The sequence below is a fragment of the Coturnix japonica genome, chromosome 4, assembly GCF_054131305.1.
Source record: "Coturnix japonica strain WE chromosome 4, WE-NBRP24, whole genome shotgun sequence".
Classification (NCBI taxonomy): domain Eukaryota; kingdom Metazoa; phylum Chordata; class Aves; order Galliformes; family Phasianidae; genus Coturnix; species Coturnix japonica.
In genome coordinates this window covers 26,560,825-26,578,364 of record NC_140666.1, presented here as the reverse complement: position 1 = coordinate 26,578,364, position 17,540 = coordinate 26,560,825, and positions in this window count along the sequence as shown.

The following is a 17,540-nucleotide window of genomic DNA, read 5'->3' as shown; positions in this document are numbered from 1 at the left end:
AGAAACAGCTGAACTCTCTGTGCAGTCCTGATGATTTGATATGTTGCTTGACCAGTAAGATGCACTGCTTCTTCTCAGTCAATGGTATATATAACTCCCTATTCATAGCCCTGTAATTTTTATCCTTTTGTTGTTCTTCAAAGTGTTTTCGTATTTGTACTATATATGTCTGAAGTTGAAATGATTTGAACTAACACTTGAAGCAGCTGCCTTTGTAGATACTATTAATTTGAACTGATAGGAGAAAAGCCAGTCCTAGTTGCAGTGCAGTGTGAAGTATTCCTCTTGTTAATGTATTACTGAAGAGAGAGTCAGGGATTCACTGAGCCTGAACTAGATTAATTTTACTTCTGTTTAAATGTTTCTATAAAGCCTGTCTGTGTTGTATGCATCATTTTCAATATCACAGTTCTTTATTCTTTTGTCCATTAAGGAAACAGCTAGGTGAAACCTTTTCTAAAGATAAGAACTATATTCTTTTATTTTTTCCCCCTCATTAGATCAAATGAGTGAAAAATATTTATTTTCAAAATCTTTCATGAATTTTTGATAAAACTTTCATTTTCCTTTATATTGACAGGTGAGCTTGCCAGAGTTCATTTCAGTGGGTATCACTGTTCTGAATCTCTGTGCTGTGGACAAGGATTCAAAGCATAGTGGAGTGATTTCCTACAAAATCCTCTCTTCCTCAAAATGTTATCCCATTGTGTCAGCCTACAGTCTGACCATTAGCCTTTCTGTCTCATGATGTTCCTGCTGCTTGCCTTGTTTGCCAGTGTTATTGCACTTGTTCTGAGACATAAGCAGAAAGATATGATGAACTCTAATGTGAAAAAAAAAAACCATTATCATCCTCAGCTATTGATGTGAATTTGGCCAGAGAAGACATGGCTCTCAAGGACTGCCAGAATATCCAAAGTACTGAGAGCAGTACGCTTACCATGGGTGCCATAGCAGACTGGCTGAGCTTGTCAGAAATCAGAGAGAGGAAAGATGATGTGCCCTGCAGGCATTCAGGCTTCAGTGGCCAAAGTTCTGTGGAAGGAGAAACTGCAGAGGATGAAGAAATCAAAAGGATCAGTGAACATCCTTGCAGGAAGAGTGCTGGCTCCACACTGAGCAAGTGAGACTCCTGGATGCCAGATTCAGGGATTCCAAGGGAGTCTGACCAGCTCTCCTGCCTGTCTGAGGAAACTGATATTGTGGCTACCATGCAAAGCATGGAGAGCATATAGGCTGTTCAAGGTAAAGATGGAGAAGCCTGTGATGTAGCCTATGCAAATAACAAAGTGTTGTGTCAGAGAGTTAAAAAAACAGAAATAAGAAATAAGGACATATTGACAGACGTCATGAGAGACTATGCCTTGGTATCAGATAGGCAGGACTCTGGGTGTGATTTACTCACAACTCTTGGCACATCTGTTGAAGACCTCAGAGGCAGTTACAGCTGGGATTGTGTATGTTTGGTGGCCCTGCTGTGTATGTTTGGTGGCCCTGCTAAGCAGGGGGGTTGGAACTACATGAGGTCCTTGAGGTCCCTTCCAACCCGGGTCATTCTGTGATTCTGTGATTCTGTGATTACGTGCTCAGCTGGGAACCCAGATTTCATCCTCTCTTCAGTCTTCAGTGACACTGCAAAACTAAAGGATGAAAGTGGATGTGTTTTGTAGCCTTCCTAAGGAGAAGCCTTTTGTTTTCCCTCCTCCCTTGGCAAAACCAGTAGCTCAACCTGCCATAAGGACAGTTCCAACACAGATGCCAAATGTAATATCAAGGAAAGCATTTAAAAAATGCCCTTGTTCTCCCCTTATCCAGTCTTGAATACCCTCCACCAGTGAGGGCCCTCTTTTTCTCCTCTGTCTTTGCTTACCATGCAGACACCTACTGCTTCTATGTTCATATCTGATGGGAGAAGGGTAGGAATATGTCTTATTTGTCTAAGCCATGAACTTACAACAGAGGAGGAAATTCAAGGCTTAGATTATTAACTGATGGCAGTTTGTAGAAGACTATATGGCTTGAAATGTATTTTGTTTATTTTAAAGAAGCAAAACATGCCTGTAAAAACTGGATTACTGCTATCTTTCCTGTTCTCATGAGCTGAAATGGTTAATATATAACATAGCCACAAACTTTGTAACAATCCATCATGCTCTTCACAGGGTATGCTGCCAGTCCATGAGTTTTCTCCTTTTACAGCTCCCAACGAGTGTGTTTTCCCATGTAAATCACACAGCTTGGTGCCTGAAAACCAACTTGATGATCAATTCTAATGTGTTTAACAAAATATGTTAATAACAAATTAATGGTAGTAACTATTTTCTGTGGAAATTTTCTGTGGTTGCATTATGAGAGGGTAGAATTATAGAATATCCCAAGTTGGAAGGGACACACAAGGACTGAGTCCAACCCCTGGCTCCACACAGACCACCCAAAATCAGACCATATGACTGAAAGAGGTGTCCAAATGCTTCTTGAGTTCCAACAAGCTTGGGGCTGTGCCCACTGCCCTGGGGAGCCTGTTCCATGTCCACCGCCCTCTGCTGAAGATCCTTTTTCTAACCTCCACCTGACCTTCCCTGATGCAGCTCCATAGTTTACCAGCACTGAAGTGAGACTGACAGGTCCATAGTTTACCAGTGTTTTTTTCTCTTCTTCCCTTCTTGAATATTGGAACAGTGGTAGCCAGCTTCCAGTCAACTGGGATCATTCCCCGTTCTCAAGACCATTGAAAATAATTGAGATGATATTGGCCAACTCTCATAGAACCTTGGGATAAATCCCATTAGGTCCAAGGACACGTATGTATCCAGGTGGAGCAGCAAATCACACGCAAGTTTGGAGTTGGCATGGATTTCATTGTTACTGCAGTCACAGCCAGAGCCTGTCACTGATGTTGAAGAGGCAAATGTCTCTGCTTTGACTATGTCTCTGTTTTTAATATAACCATTCTCATCAAGTAACAGATCAGTGTTTTCTCTGGTCTTCCTTTTGTTGCTAACATATTTTAAAAAAACAAGATACCAACAAACAAATAAACATTCAGTTGTCCCCTTCAGTACTGGCCATCTCTCTGCAAAGGCAAATGGCATCACTAGATCCCCTCACATTGGCTGACCTTGTTTCCAGTTGCCATATACTTTCCACCTATGCTCTAGAATAAGATCACTGTTCAGTCAAGCTGGCCTGCCCCACCTGCTTGAGTTCTGACATTTTGTAATTGTCTGTTTCTGTACAAAGACCCGAGAAAGAAGTGGTACTTTAAAAGTAACCAGGCATTAGAGAGTACTAGAGTGATGTGCAAGTTTGGCAGTTTGGGCAGTGACTGAGCACCTGGTGGAAAGGCAGGGCCAGCTCAGGGGAGCTCAGGTGTGTGCAGTGCACCTGACTGATGGAAGGGGTGGAGCCACAATACAGCCCCTCCCAGACCTCATTTAAGGGTTGGTAGTGGAGGTGGGCATCTCTTGCTGGAGGTCCCTACCTACCTATTGCCTTCTAAAGGTGAGCTCTTTTCCTTTGTTTCTGTACTTGCTGTATTTGGGCTTCATGTTTGCTGTGGCAGAATTTACCACTCTTCTATTATTGTGGTACTTTTCCATCCTATTATAGCATTATAGTGGTCTTTGAATGTGATCCTGTTTCCATAGGTGTAACTGCTGTGTACAAATATATAATACAATCCTTACTGCTGTGCAAGAGTGCTTCATTTAAAGGTTTGGTTGTTGCTGTACTGCCACAGTTGAAGAAGTCAGAATGGTTCAGTGATTTATTGGGGTAAACGGATCTCACTAAGAAGGAGAGAGGAAGTTAAGTTTTATAGTTGAGTGAAAGCCTGTGTCAAGAAGGAAAAGGTGAGGTGAGGAGTCATTCCTAGTTCGTATCTGAATGTGGAGTATCAGTTCAAGGCCATTGCTCCAGTGTGAACTGAGTCTTGATGTTGGGAATGAGAGAGTTGTGTAGTAGAACTTCCTAGAACCTCTGTCTGAAGAAGTCAATATGCTTTTGCACTTCTATGTGGTTATAGGATGCATATGTGATTGTGGAAACTCCGAGTTTTCTTAATGAGCTTTCAGAGTGGCTTGTTCTGTCAAATTTTTGCTGCAGTTGTTTTTGCAATTGAATGGGTTATAGGAATTTTTTTATTCATATTTCAGTGGGAAATTTATGTGCCTGAAAAGCAACTGTAATGTATGTGATGAAGTAGTATTAATGTGTAAATGTTTGGCTCAAATAACGTAACAGTTTTTCTTAACATAACCTTCTATGGACATCATCCACAGAAGTTATTTCTACCTGTTAAAATTATGCTATCTGCAAACCTTTTGGTGTTTACTTAACACCTTGAACTGTAACTTCTAATAAGAAGTGTCTGTTGCGATGTTCAGTATGTGTGTTTGTAGTTTCAGGCAGCACTCATGGCACAGAGAACCAGCTTTTCTGTACAGTCATCATCTTAATTATCTTGTTTTATGCTGCCGTGGTCAAGTGGTGGTTTCTCCTCTGAGCAGCAACAAAAAGCATATGCTGTTCTGATAGAGATCATCTTTGCAGTGGTTGTTTGGAGGAGCCAGTTCTTCACAAAGCAAAATGATGTTTTATGTTCACTTTCATGAGTAGGAAATAGTATCTCAGATTTTGTTTCAAGAATAGATTCCAGATTAATAAGTAGCTTTATATTCAATAATAATGCTGCTGCAAATGATATATTAGTGTTAATGATCTTTAAAGCATACAGCTGTAATTTATACAGATTTAGGCCTTACCATGCTAATCTCTGCTTGCTACAATTCTGCCTGAAAAGTGAGCAAATCCTGTTTCTGTCTGCCTTTTTCGCTCCTCCAAATATATTTTGATGCCACACTGAAAGACTAAGTATACTTGCATCCAGTCTCTCATGCACACAAATTAACCAACATATGTTTTGTGTTCCTCCTAAGTGTTACGAGTCTTTTCCTTGTCTGTATGTGTATTAGCTCATTCTGTATCTAACAGGAAACATTTAGTTGAAATATTGTTTTGTATATAGTCAAGCTTTGAAAAGTGACCGCTGAGATGAGTGTTTGCAATAAATTGCATAGTTTTTTTACCAAGTAAACAGTATAGAACATTCATAATTTACTGTGAGCTTAATATTTAGCTTGAATTGAAAAGGCTGTTACTGTGTGATTCTACACACCAGTTTTAGCACTTTGGAGAAGGTACAGAACTTGTTAGTGGAAAATTGTATTAAGCTCAAAATGCACAAGGTATAAAAGACAGTTGTCTCTTCTGGAATTTTGGCTGTCTGCCTTCTGGATTTCTTGTTGGCAGCCTTGAAAACACTTGTGTAAATCGCTACCAAATGGATATCCAAATTCCATCTACCAGTAGTAATCATTAAATTGATATTTAATCAGATTCCTGTGCAAAGAGTAAAGACTTTTTTAGGTATCCATCATGCAGGAATTATAAATATATATGTTTTATAAAGTAATATGAAAAACCCCAGGTTAACTGTATGTGTTCGTGTTTATTTCGTAGTTTTTCTGAAGGCAGAAGTTGTTTCTATTGTAATTCTAGATTGGGTGGTGGTGGTGGGGGGGGGTTGAATTCAGATAAACATGAACCTTGTTACTAAGTCCATCACATTGCTATTTCCTACTATCATTTATATTTTGTTGTTATCAATTTTGTGCCTTCTGTCATTTTTCTTTAACTGCTGTACAGCTAGGCATACTTCAGGAAGCAGTGTGTGGGAACATAGTAATTAGGCATTCTCCTTGGTCAGAGCTGCCAATGTGTGTGGACTGCATCATTCCTTTAAAACCAGAACATGGGATGGAAAGATATGGAGGGATTGCTGTGAAAGAGGGAACTGGCACAGCATTGGTAAGCATGGAGAGTGATTTTTCCCTAAAATCCAGTGAAAACACTAATTGGAATAGGAGACATTTGTGACTGTAATGGAATATTCTGTAGTGGGAGGTTTATGTTTAGAATTTAGTGTACTCTGAGGATGAAGTGGCTTTGCAGCTTTTTTTCTCTATTATCTGGCACAACAGAACCAACTTGCTGTGGCAGAATGTGTCTCAGTTAACTGATGATGATCTGGCTGGCATAACTAAGGTGCTGCAAAATCAAATTCAGTACCCTTCTGGGTCTTGCACAGCTGTAAGTTCTGCTAGCCATTCATCACTGTGTATGCAAACCTAATATGTATTCAGTCTGAGTGTGGATTGTATGTTTAGATCATATTAAATAGATCTGCGGTCTGGCATACAAATCCTCTTGCTGGCTTTGAAAATTCTACCATAAACACAAAATATTTTTAAAATATTGGAAAAAATATGGATACCTAGACAAAACAAGGAGGAAGGAAAGTTGGTAGAACCTTCTGATTTAGGCTTGCACTTTACTTTGCAGCTCGAGCTGTTATTCACTTAAATAAAAAACAAGATGCTTTTCTTCTAAAATGCATGACATGGAGTGCCATCCATAAGGAAAGCAGGAAGGAATCAGTAAGGTCATCTCCCTTATGAGCTGGGTAATTTTTATTCTTTTTTTCTTTTATTCTTAAACAGTGTTTGAGGCTCTTCATATTACTTCATTTGCACAAACCAGAAAGATAAGATTAATGCTTGAGTTGTTAGTTTCTCACAGTTGTATTTGAAGAAAGAACTTAATTTGCTTTGCTCAAAGAAAATAGCATCATTCAGGAAAGTTGCATAAAACATGAACACAAATATAAAAGAGAACGTGCTGAGATAGTGGTGTCCAAGATGATGAAAATTGGTGGAGATGTCAGTACTCTTAAAGGCACTGAAACACAAAACCCTGTTTAATCCATTAAGCAATCTAGAATTGCTATTTCTTGATGTGAATTTTCGATCAACAGAGTTGTTTCAAAAAGTGCCCAGGAATTAAAATACTTAAAAATATTTTGTTTGAATTTTCATCAAGGTATTTTGAAATGTAGTAGAGATTATTGCATTTAATAAGTAACTTGTAGCTATTCAAAAGCAGGCACGTTTTATTTAAGCATTCAATTGAGTGATTCTGCATCTTTTTCCTCTTATGTTTGCCCTACCTCTGTTTTCCTACCTAATATATATTTCTGGCAGAGTTGTTTTGGGAATGGAACGCAGATAGATGAGCAACAGTCAGATGGCTGAAAGCATGGTTTTTCCATTAAGTTACAATACAGTAATCTGCTCAGTTTTAGAGAGATGAAAGGAAGGTACGTGTATGGGATGTGTATAAACAGTGCAACATTCCAGTGTATGATCTAAAATGTTTAGCTGAGTGGTTTTGGAAAGGCACACTATTTGAGTGGAGGTGATATGAGTAAATCATGTAGGCCATTTCCAACAAGCAGCAATGAACTGTTTTAGAGTATTTCACACCATAGTGCACTCTGCAGATGCTTGATATCTTATGGCAGCTTATTCATGAAATATTTCAGTAAGTTTTAATGTTTCTATTTTCATCTCTGTTGCTGAAACATTAATGCTACAATTCCAACTAATAAAGAATTCTGAGAGAGGAAAGAAACTTACAAATAATGCAGTCACAGAATCGTCAAGGCTGGGAAAGACCCACAGGATCATCCAGTCCAACCACCCACCTGTCACCAATAGTTCTCACTAGACTACATCCTTCAACACAATGCCCAGACATTCCTTGAACGCCTCCTGGGTTGGTGAATCTACCACGTTCCTGGGCAGCCCATCCTACTGCCTGACCACTCTTTCAGAGAAATAGTATTTCCTAAGGTCCAGCCTGAACCTCCCCTGGCACAGCTTGAAGCCATTCCCTCTAGTTGTTGTGGCTGAAGTGCAGGACCTGGCATTTGGTCTTGTTGAACCTCATCCCATTAGCTTCAGTCCAGCTCTCCAGGCTGGAAAGTTTGTGTTCCTGGGGGAAATGGTATCTTCTTTGCAGGGAGAGTCTCTTTCAAGTCCTGCACTAAAGAATCCATCTGGTTCCCAAGTTTCTTGGTGGAAGTCTGCAGTGTCATCTGTGGCTCAAAGGTTGAATCAGATCTCTGGATGTTATGTATCCATGGTTAATCTAAAATCTGAATGGTATGGTATGGCCATTTTGTGGAAATTCCAGAGGTAACACTTCAAACATAACAGTACTATCTCCTCCCCAGGAACTTTCCCTAGTGGCTTTCATGTTGTTTTGAATTGGTTGTTGCTGCCTTAGCTGTTTGGATTTTTTTCCCCCTATGGATTTTCCTCCTGGGCAGAATGCTGCAGTACAAATACATTAGGAACAGCCACCTTTCGAATCAGGGGCCTGTTTCAGTGGTGAGGTACAGGAAAGTCCTACTCTTTTGTTAATCTCTAGTGTCTTTTCAGCTTCTTGGCAGCACCCATAACATTTCCCTCTTTTTTTTTTTCTTTTTTTTTTTTTTTTTAATATCTTCAAAAATGAAACTGAATTTAGCCATCTGGGAATAATTCAATTGAATCCACTTTTCCTCAGGGCTTCAGTAGGAACTCTCTCACAGTATCATCTGCTCAGATACATGGAAGATTGCTAGCAGTATGGAAGTTACATCAGTTAATGCTTCCCTCTGCAAGAAATCTGTAGCTTATCATTTTCATAAAACCCACTATACAGAAGCTAAGGTTTATGAATCAAAAATAACTTCAACAAGATGCAGTTGAAGATGCTGAGGAAGATGAGGGAAGCATAATATGGGAGCAGAAGCTGCGGTTGAAATGCCTCTGGAAGCATGTGCTTAAATCTTGTTTGGTTTCACATTTAGTTCTAGACGATGTAGCTCAGTGAAGATTGAAGAATTTAAAGAATTCCCTGCTGGCTTTCACCAAAGGAAAAAAACTTTTAACTTCCATTTCCTTCCCTTTCTTTTATTATAGATGTTCCAAATGCTTTTCTCACTTTTTTGTCTTCCTATTCCTCAAGTATTTCAGAATTGTAAAAGCACTGTCAGTATTTAAGCTATCCTGAAGAGCAGAGGGCCAGAATCTTTTCTCTGTTGTGTTCTCATAAATGTGAAGTTGTTCCTGCCATTTTTCACAAAGCAAAGGCAAAACAGTTCAAGGAATAACTGTTAGACAATGGCTGCTGAAGAGCAAACCTGGTGATCTCTCCAGGAGAAAGCTGGAGGTTGGACAAAGAGATATTAAAGAAAAATAACAAATAGAAGTGAGCTGAATGCTGTCCCAAATTCTGTGGTTGTCAGATGGCTTGGCTCAAGGGTCAAGTTTCTTTTTTTGGTTCAGTCCCTGAATTGTAGCTCGGAACTCTAAGCCAGGTCCTACAGTTTCTGTCTTCGGAATGTACTTTGTACTCCAATGGCTCCTGAGGTGATCTGCCCACTGTTAGAACTGACCTGAAAGCATCAATCCAGTCTTTGTGGGATCAAAGGCAACCCATCAAAATGAGAAAGCCTCTGAGGATAATTTCCTTGTTCTGCATCTTGTTGCTTACGATCCTGCCCTGTTACTGTAAAACCATTTAACACAAGTTCAAAGTCTTTCTGTGGCAAGTGAGAAAAATTAAGAAATTGGCCAGTGGGAATATTTGCCCATAAAAGCAAAGGTAACTTACGGTTTCTAATACAAACTGCCATATTACACTGCCAAAGGATTGTAAGGCTGGCTTTTCTCTCAGGTTTGGCTTAGTTCTTGCTGAGGTGCTTCAGAGTGTTCCAGTCCTTCCTATGCTAATAATTAGAGATTCATTAACTCAACATTGAAGTATCTGTGGGCTGTTTTGGAAAGTACACAGAAGTTGCTTGCTTATTTTGTACCAGATGCTTCAGTCTGGCACACTGCTAAAATTAATAGGGAAAGTAGTTTGGAATTCCAAAAGAAACAGAAATTTTTAAGGGTTGTCTATTTGTATTTATATTAGCAGGTTTTATGCAATTATGGCTGCATCTTTGCCAAAGGGTTGTAACTTGTAAAGAGGTCAAAACTTAGATTTCACGGAATTAAAAGAATTTTCTTAAGGCTCAAATCTGCTCCCAGTTCATCCTGAAAGGAGTGGCTCATTTGTTATCGAACCACTGGTCCAGACGTACCTGCCAAACTCTGCCAAGAAGATCCAATTCCATCAGAACTTCTTGTCTTCTTCTGGGAACTTTGTGACTTCAACAAGAAATTCTTCTTCTTTGTGCTGGAGAGCGGTGATGTTGTCCCAGTCTTGTATTTTCTCATCAGAGTTTTTAAGTATTAAAAGTAATTTGTAGCATTATGCTGTTGTGTAATCTTCCATGTGTTATTACCTGCCAAATCTTTCATACGCACTTTATTTTCTGAAGAGCTCAGAATGTGGCATTGTGAGCTTTCACAAAGGACAAAGTAAAGAGATTGTTCTAGAAGAACAGATGAGATTGAGGGGAGAGGAAGCATGTGCAAGGGCTGCTCCAAAATTAACACCTATTATTTTATTGTATTGGGCCATAATATCAGAGGTGGGTGTTGGTGGTGTGGCAGTAAAGGTCGAACCTCCCTTACATGTTGTTGCCACATGGCAGATGGCAGCAGAGGGGAAGTCTATCAAAATGGTGTCTGACATGGAAGTGTGTATGAAGCAAAGGTGTGGCACTGAATTTTTCTATGTAGAAAATTCACTGACATTCATAAACACAGTGTGTCACCTCCATTGGTGCAGATTTTTTTTTTTTTTACAAGTTTATTGCTGATGAAAATGCTTATCTGATGGTGGTGCCTATGTTACAAAATAGTGTTTTGTAGCTGAGAATTTCCTCTGTCAAATGGTTTCATTGTGCTCTTTGTATCTGTTGTACTTTACATGAAAATAAATAGTAGGTTTTACTTTTGGAGTGACTTATGTACAGAAAGTGTTAATCATGTCAATTGCTTCTAGAATTTAAGCATTGCTGGCTGGATAACACCATTTCCTACGTTGTTACAAGTACAACATTGATCAGAGATAGCCACCATTATAGAAAATACTCCAAAAAAGCAGTGCTGAAATTTCAGAGATCCACACTCAAAAAAGGGGATAATTCGTCTATGTGTTGACTTAACAACTGAGCTGCAGTTTCTGCAGCAAGATAATAATCTTGTTGAAATTGATACATTGACCTCTGCAGTATGCCCTCCTGTAGAGATCATCTTAGCCATGAGAAGATGGGACGGTGTTTTTAAAAGTTGCAGCTTTGCTAAAGACCATTCCTTTCAAAGCGTGCAAGAATGGTAATTTTCACTGATTACTCAGTTTTGGCTAAGTTTAAAGCTTCATCCGTCTTTATTGTTGCTCTCATGAAGAAAGTTTGGTTAGAATCACTCTCCCATAACCTAAAAATGTTTGGAAGGGTTTTGCTTCAACTTGAAGGGGATATGAAAAATCACTGTAGGCATGGAAAACTCCAGCCTGAGCAATGAATGTTTCCAAAAACTGTGGCTGGAAGAAAAAATGGGCATTTAAGTTGATTCATTTTGCTTATGTAACCTGTTGTTTTCTAACATAAAGCTGTTCCAATAATCATTTTGCTTATCAGTGAATCAAGTTGTCTCCAAACTAATCTGTCTACCTACATATATATACGCTATATATATATATAGCATAGATGTGCCTATGTATTGTATTTTAAAAGTTTAGGAACTTCCTAGATCATATATTTGTGGAAGAAAAGTCCACCAAGGGCCTCATCAATAAAACGACATTTCTTCTGGCTCAGAAAATCCTTTAGCCACAATTGGCTGGAGTTTGGGAGTGTGTTCTGGAAAAACTAGTGTTGCTGTAACCTTTTATGCATTACCCCCAACTCTTAGTGAGCAAATCAAAACCTGGGTGAAGAGAAAAATCCTACAAGAAGATTGAATTTTGGCTGCCTTGTCCTGAATTTCATGGAGAAAGAAGAGTTGAACTCTCCCTGCTTCTCAGTGAATTGTGCCACGTGCTTTGAGCTCTGTGCTCTGGAGGTAGGTGGATACAAGGACTTCTCAGTGAGCTCCTGCCTAGGGTAGTTGGAGAAGCATCCTGCCTTCCGTAGGCTGTATGAAGACAGGGAGGTGGGGCTGATTCTTCAGTTTGCAGCTGGCTGCAGCATTGAATGACTCTGAGCTGTTAATCCCACTGGGTTAGCCACAGTGGATGAAGCCAAGCAGAAAGACTTAGCACTGAAGTTAATGTCAAGCAAACACAGGGGCTGACAGATAGAAGAGGTAAGTAGGTGATGCTTTTATCCTGGTTGATGGCAAATTGCCTGCTGCTATGCAGTAGTCCTGTAGGTTAAACCACAGGTCTAAATATTAGATTTCAGGAGTTTTGAAAGTACTACCTGAAAATGGACTGGCCTTTAAGTGTGGGTGAGTTTTATGTCTTCAGTGACAAATGAATGTCCCTAGTGACTCATATAAATGTAAATATTAAGTCAATACTGAAGTGGAAACAGCTGGCGTCATCACTGTGGGCTTGTTGGCCTAGCTGAACAAAACACTGGAAAAAGGCTGAGGTGTGAATCAAGAGGGAATTAAACAGTAGTAAAGTGCATAATGCCAGTTCAGAAGGACTAAGACAGATTTATTAAGGTGAGGGAAATGAGAATTTTCCAATTTAATTTGATAGTGATTTCTAGAGGGTGTGAATTCACTTTCTAATTATTTCTTTACTGATGTGAGGTCCTTGGACCCTGGACAGTATATTAATTTCCTTCCACCTATATTTTAGTTTTGAATTAAGAGTGCAAAGTGTTTATGACTTAGTCAATGAAATGAACAAGATCAGATCTTGGGCAAATGTAGTTTCCTGTCTTTAATTAATGGTCTGAAACCTAAAATTCCAGTTTACTCAAAAACTACTAGTCAGGGGACATGCATATTATGGGTACTTTCTTCTCCAGTATGCCGCTCCATCTTAGCGCAGTGTTGGCCTTGTTTGTCATAGCACAGAGTGATGCAGAGAAAGAGCTGGAAATTGTGATAGGGAGTGGACAAACTCAAGCTCCTTGTGCAATGCTTTGGCTAAAAAAGTAAGTTGAGCCTTCAGCCTTACATTTGTAATCAAGGAGATGTTATGATGGTGTGGGGACAAACTTGTGTTTGTACTTGGTACAGTGACTGCTGCACAAATACTGTCCTTTTCTGGCACTCATTAGTCAAGAATGTGTTGAATATGGGTTGGATAGAGGTGATCAGTAAGGGTGACTATAGTGTTAAGTGATGATCATTTAAGCATTGCCGTGTCATGCTTGTTTCCTTCTGCTGAAGTTGTGCCACTGAACATCAAAAAATGCAAATTTGTTCAGATGAGAGAAGTCTTATGAAAGTGAGCCTTGCTCTGTGAACTGCTGGTTGGGGCCTTTACCTCCAAGGGAATTAATGAATTTCAATGTAGAAGCACTAATAGGAGGCAGGAACTTGACCCCATGTATCAAGTGAGAGGCTGCCTCTACTGGCATGAGAAATATTGCCAAGACAGCATTAAAAATAATAATTAAAAAAGCATTTTTTTGTACAAGGTATTTAATGAGATAAAAGTTCTAGAAATGCAAGCCACCTCATGCAGGTAAAAGCAGACTCAACTCCAGGAAAACCTTTGAACATACGCACCCTTGTTCAGAACACAGGTCCTATGAAGTGATCATAAGCTCCCTGTTTTGAATGTTACCACTTTGCTTTTGAACTCTCCTCTTTTGATTTATCTGGTTTAGGTTGTTTTGGTGCTTCATAGCTGCAAATCCCACTAATAAGGCATTTTTAATGCTGCAGTAAACAGAACAAATAGTTGTCCCCGACTGCCTGAATGGAAGAAACACTAAGACAATAAGCTTTTTGTTTCTGTAGAAAAAAAAAACAAAATTAAAGAAGGAGCTGAAGAAGATTCAGTGGATTTGAGTCATTGTAAAACCACCACTAAAAATGATTGGAGAGATGAATAAAAGCTTTTATAAAAATTATTTTTAAAAGGTTCTGAGTATGGCATGAATCAAAGCACTTCATTTTAATGAAAAATCAAAATATTTAAACTCTTCTGAAATGTTTGGACATTCTTTGGGAGGGGGGAAAAAAAAAATCAGCCAGAATAGCCAGAATACAGAGATTTGGTGGAATTAAATAAGCATTTTTCAGAGGAAAAATGTTTCTTCCAAAAAAAAGTCACCATTCTCTAGTTGACAAAGCATTACAAACAAGCTAAGTGAATTTATTCATCTGTTATGTAAAACTATGGAAAGACCCCACCAAAGAATGATATTCCCTTTTGACCATATCTGTCCCATCTGATCAAAAATCTGAGAAAGGTCTTAGGATATGATAACAAACTGCAGACTTCAAGGTTATTTTCTCCCCTTCTTTCCCTAAAAATAATTGAGTTAGGCAGTTTAATCCAAGTGATCCAATTTTCAGAAGTGTGGAATGCATCCACTGATCTGCAAAACTTGTGTTTTCATCCTGCTTTTGTTTGTTGCCCTGGAGCCCAGCAAGCTATCTGGATATTTGACCTCTGAACGGTCTATTCAGGATGACAGTATGTAGCTGCTTGACGTTTCCACATGGCCAGCACATTGGGCTGCATTCAAGTCCTTCAGCTGGCTTCAGGTCTTCACCGATGTCGATGAACTAATTCATAGCTACATCTGGAGGTTGTGATGGTGCTGGCTGTCAGGCATTGGTTGCATTGTATGACAGTCACAACAGTCTGGTAGGGCACAAGAACCCAGAAGGGAACAGGCAAGCATACGGAGTGTCTCTCCTTGTGAAACAGCAAAATCTCCTAAACCTTCTGAGCTGCTGCTTACAAAACTTTTCTCCAGCCTTCTTGTCAATATTGCTGCTCTCCATCCAGTTGCTCTCTCGCTCCAGTTCCCCTCAAGGTCTTCCTCAAAAAAGAAACAAAATAGATCATAGGCCATAGTGGATTTCAGTAACTTAAACAAATGGTATTGTTTTGTTGTGTTTTTTCTTTTTATGATGATGTACAGCATTAGGAATCTCAAAGTAGACTGTGAAGAGTTTAGGAAGAGAAACAGTATTTTAAAAAGCAAAAATCTTGTATCTAGAAGTCTGCTCTTTCCTCAGATGTGGCTGCTGTTCGAACACAGAGGCATCTCTCAAGGAACTGCCAGATATATCAATGTCTCTCTACAAGTTAATAAAATGGAGCTGTCAGTTATTTAACAATGTAGATGCAGCAAGCTTTTGGCTGTGTCTGGTATTTCTCACAAAGAGGGGTGCCAGAAATTTGCTGGCAAAACACTTGAGCTAAGTGATCTCAGATGAAAAAATGACAGCTTCTGCTAATAAACAGTCAGAACTATGAGCATAAACATTCATCGGTAGTCCCAGAGTGGAGGGATCATGGTAGTATCTGGCTTTACAGAGACTGGTGTGAACTTTGCACCCTTGTGCACATCTAGCCCTAATCTAGGGTGGTTACTGGAGCTGGAATGTACACTGCAAGAAGAAAGAACAAAGGGCATCTGCTCTTCAGGGTACAGCTCAAGTGCCTTGGCCATTTCCTCCCAGAGTGCTATAACTTTGTTCCAGTGGCAGCCACAGGAAGGTTCAGCACACCCACGACTCCCAGATCTGGTGGAGAAGATCCTAGGAACCATCCCATGTCCTGTGGCCAGCAGCAGGTTCCTGGGAGAGGACTACAGAATCCATCACAGTGTTCTCCTTTGTGGGTTTGGTGTCTGCTGAGACATGTGGTAAGCTGTATGGACAAATTGTGCTAACCTGTTTTCTTTTTTAACTATCTTTTAACTCTTTTTCATCCCTTTTATATGTCTAGCTTCCATAAGGTAACAGCTGCTGTACATTTCATTTAATTAAGCACAGTGTGGGAAAAGTTTTTCTTTTCAGTTCATGGCATTAAAAATGAATTGTTCTGGGTGATGTGTATGTTTGGGAATAGTTCTGTACAACCACTAATGAATTATTAAGATTGATATTAGTGTCAATGTGATTTAAAAGCTAAAACATTGGATCAGCAGTTTATGTACTGCAGACAGTAACAAATATTTTGAAGGTTTCTCGTCAAAAAGTGTAAGGAAGCAGCTGTGGCTGAGTATTTAGCATCTTTATTTGTGGGAAGCCCATGTTAACTGGCATAAATGACATCCTGATGTTGCTGAAAAGAGTTCTTAGCAATGCCATCCCCTCATCTCCAAATGACAAGCACACAGATGTCAGATCATCTGCAAACTGAAGGCAAGCTTGGAAGAGATTAGATGTTTGTAGAAGGATTTTCTACAGCATTTGAGGAAAGGAACAAGGAAGAGTGCACACCAGCTTGACGTAAGAAACCTTGAAAAAAGTGTCCAGTCTTTGAGAAAACAGACTGTAGTGGCCAGTCATGGGCTGAGATGCAGTAGGAAGTCACTGAGGATGTTGGGAGGGCTAAACAGATCTTGACACCTCCCACTGCACCATGTAGGACTTTCTGAGAACACCTGTTTTCTTGGGCATGGTGGGAAACATTCCAAACTATAAGTTTAAGTCCTTTGGAAAGTGCAAAATCAAGGGAAAGCATTTCAATCTTCAAAAGAACTGACAAAACCAATGCACCTTATCATATATGCCAGGAACACACACCCATACAAGAGAATGAGTTAATATTAGTAGCCAAGAAAAATTCCTGGGCCGAGAGCAGAAATGAAGTTCCTCTAAGTTTCCATTTATTCTCATTTTAAACCAATGTTGTCAGTTCTCTGTTTCAATCATGCAGTATAGCCACGCTGATAGAGGGGTCTAAAGCTTAACAGATGTTAGGATGCAGCTAATATCATCAAATGTGACCCAACTTGTTTGTTGTCATTAAATATTTTGCCCTTCATTATTTAGCCTTTGGAGTTCTCTTGTGCCCATACAATGCTTTACGTACACCATTTTGATCAGGATATATGATTTTATCCAGTTTGCCATGGAGTGCAATTTTGAATGGGTATCTGCTCACCTCTGTTGTGCTCAATCCATTGCAGATTTGGGAAATGCTAGTAAATAAGACTACTCCTGAAGAAGACTGCACAGCCATTGTGTATGGACATATGCACAGCCATATGTAGAAGTCTCAGGACAACAACAACAAAACCTTGCTTCCCATGTATATTTTTTTTGAATAGAAAACTGAGAACTAGAGTTCAGTTTCAAGGTCCCTATGCGGAGGCATCAACATATATCATCCTTCCATGTGTCCTGCTTTTCTTGCTTAAATAGAAAAAATGCAATAATGAATTGCATATTATTTCTGTTGTAAATTTTCTGGCTAATCAAGGATTGAGTGTTTCCTCTGTTTTTATCCAGACCAAGACTATTCTCAGTATTTTTGCACCTTAAAAGTGAGTTTTTTTCCGTGGGAACTGGGTTCATGCATCTGCAAAGGAGAGCAGCACTATAAAGTGTATGAACCACGAGTTAATTTTTACCAGACTTATGGGCTCTTTACTGACATTTAAGCAACAATCTTTCATAATCCACACTAGATTTCTGGTTTTATTTGTTCACAACCAAAGCTTTATCTCTTTTCTCTTTTTCAGGCATGGAATTCCATCCCCTTGCTTGTTTGTCTTTCAGGGCAACCTCATCCTCACACTCCCTTGCTCTTCTCAGTGTGTT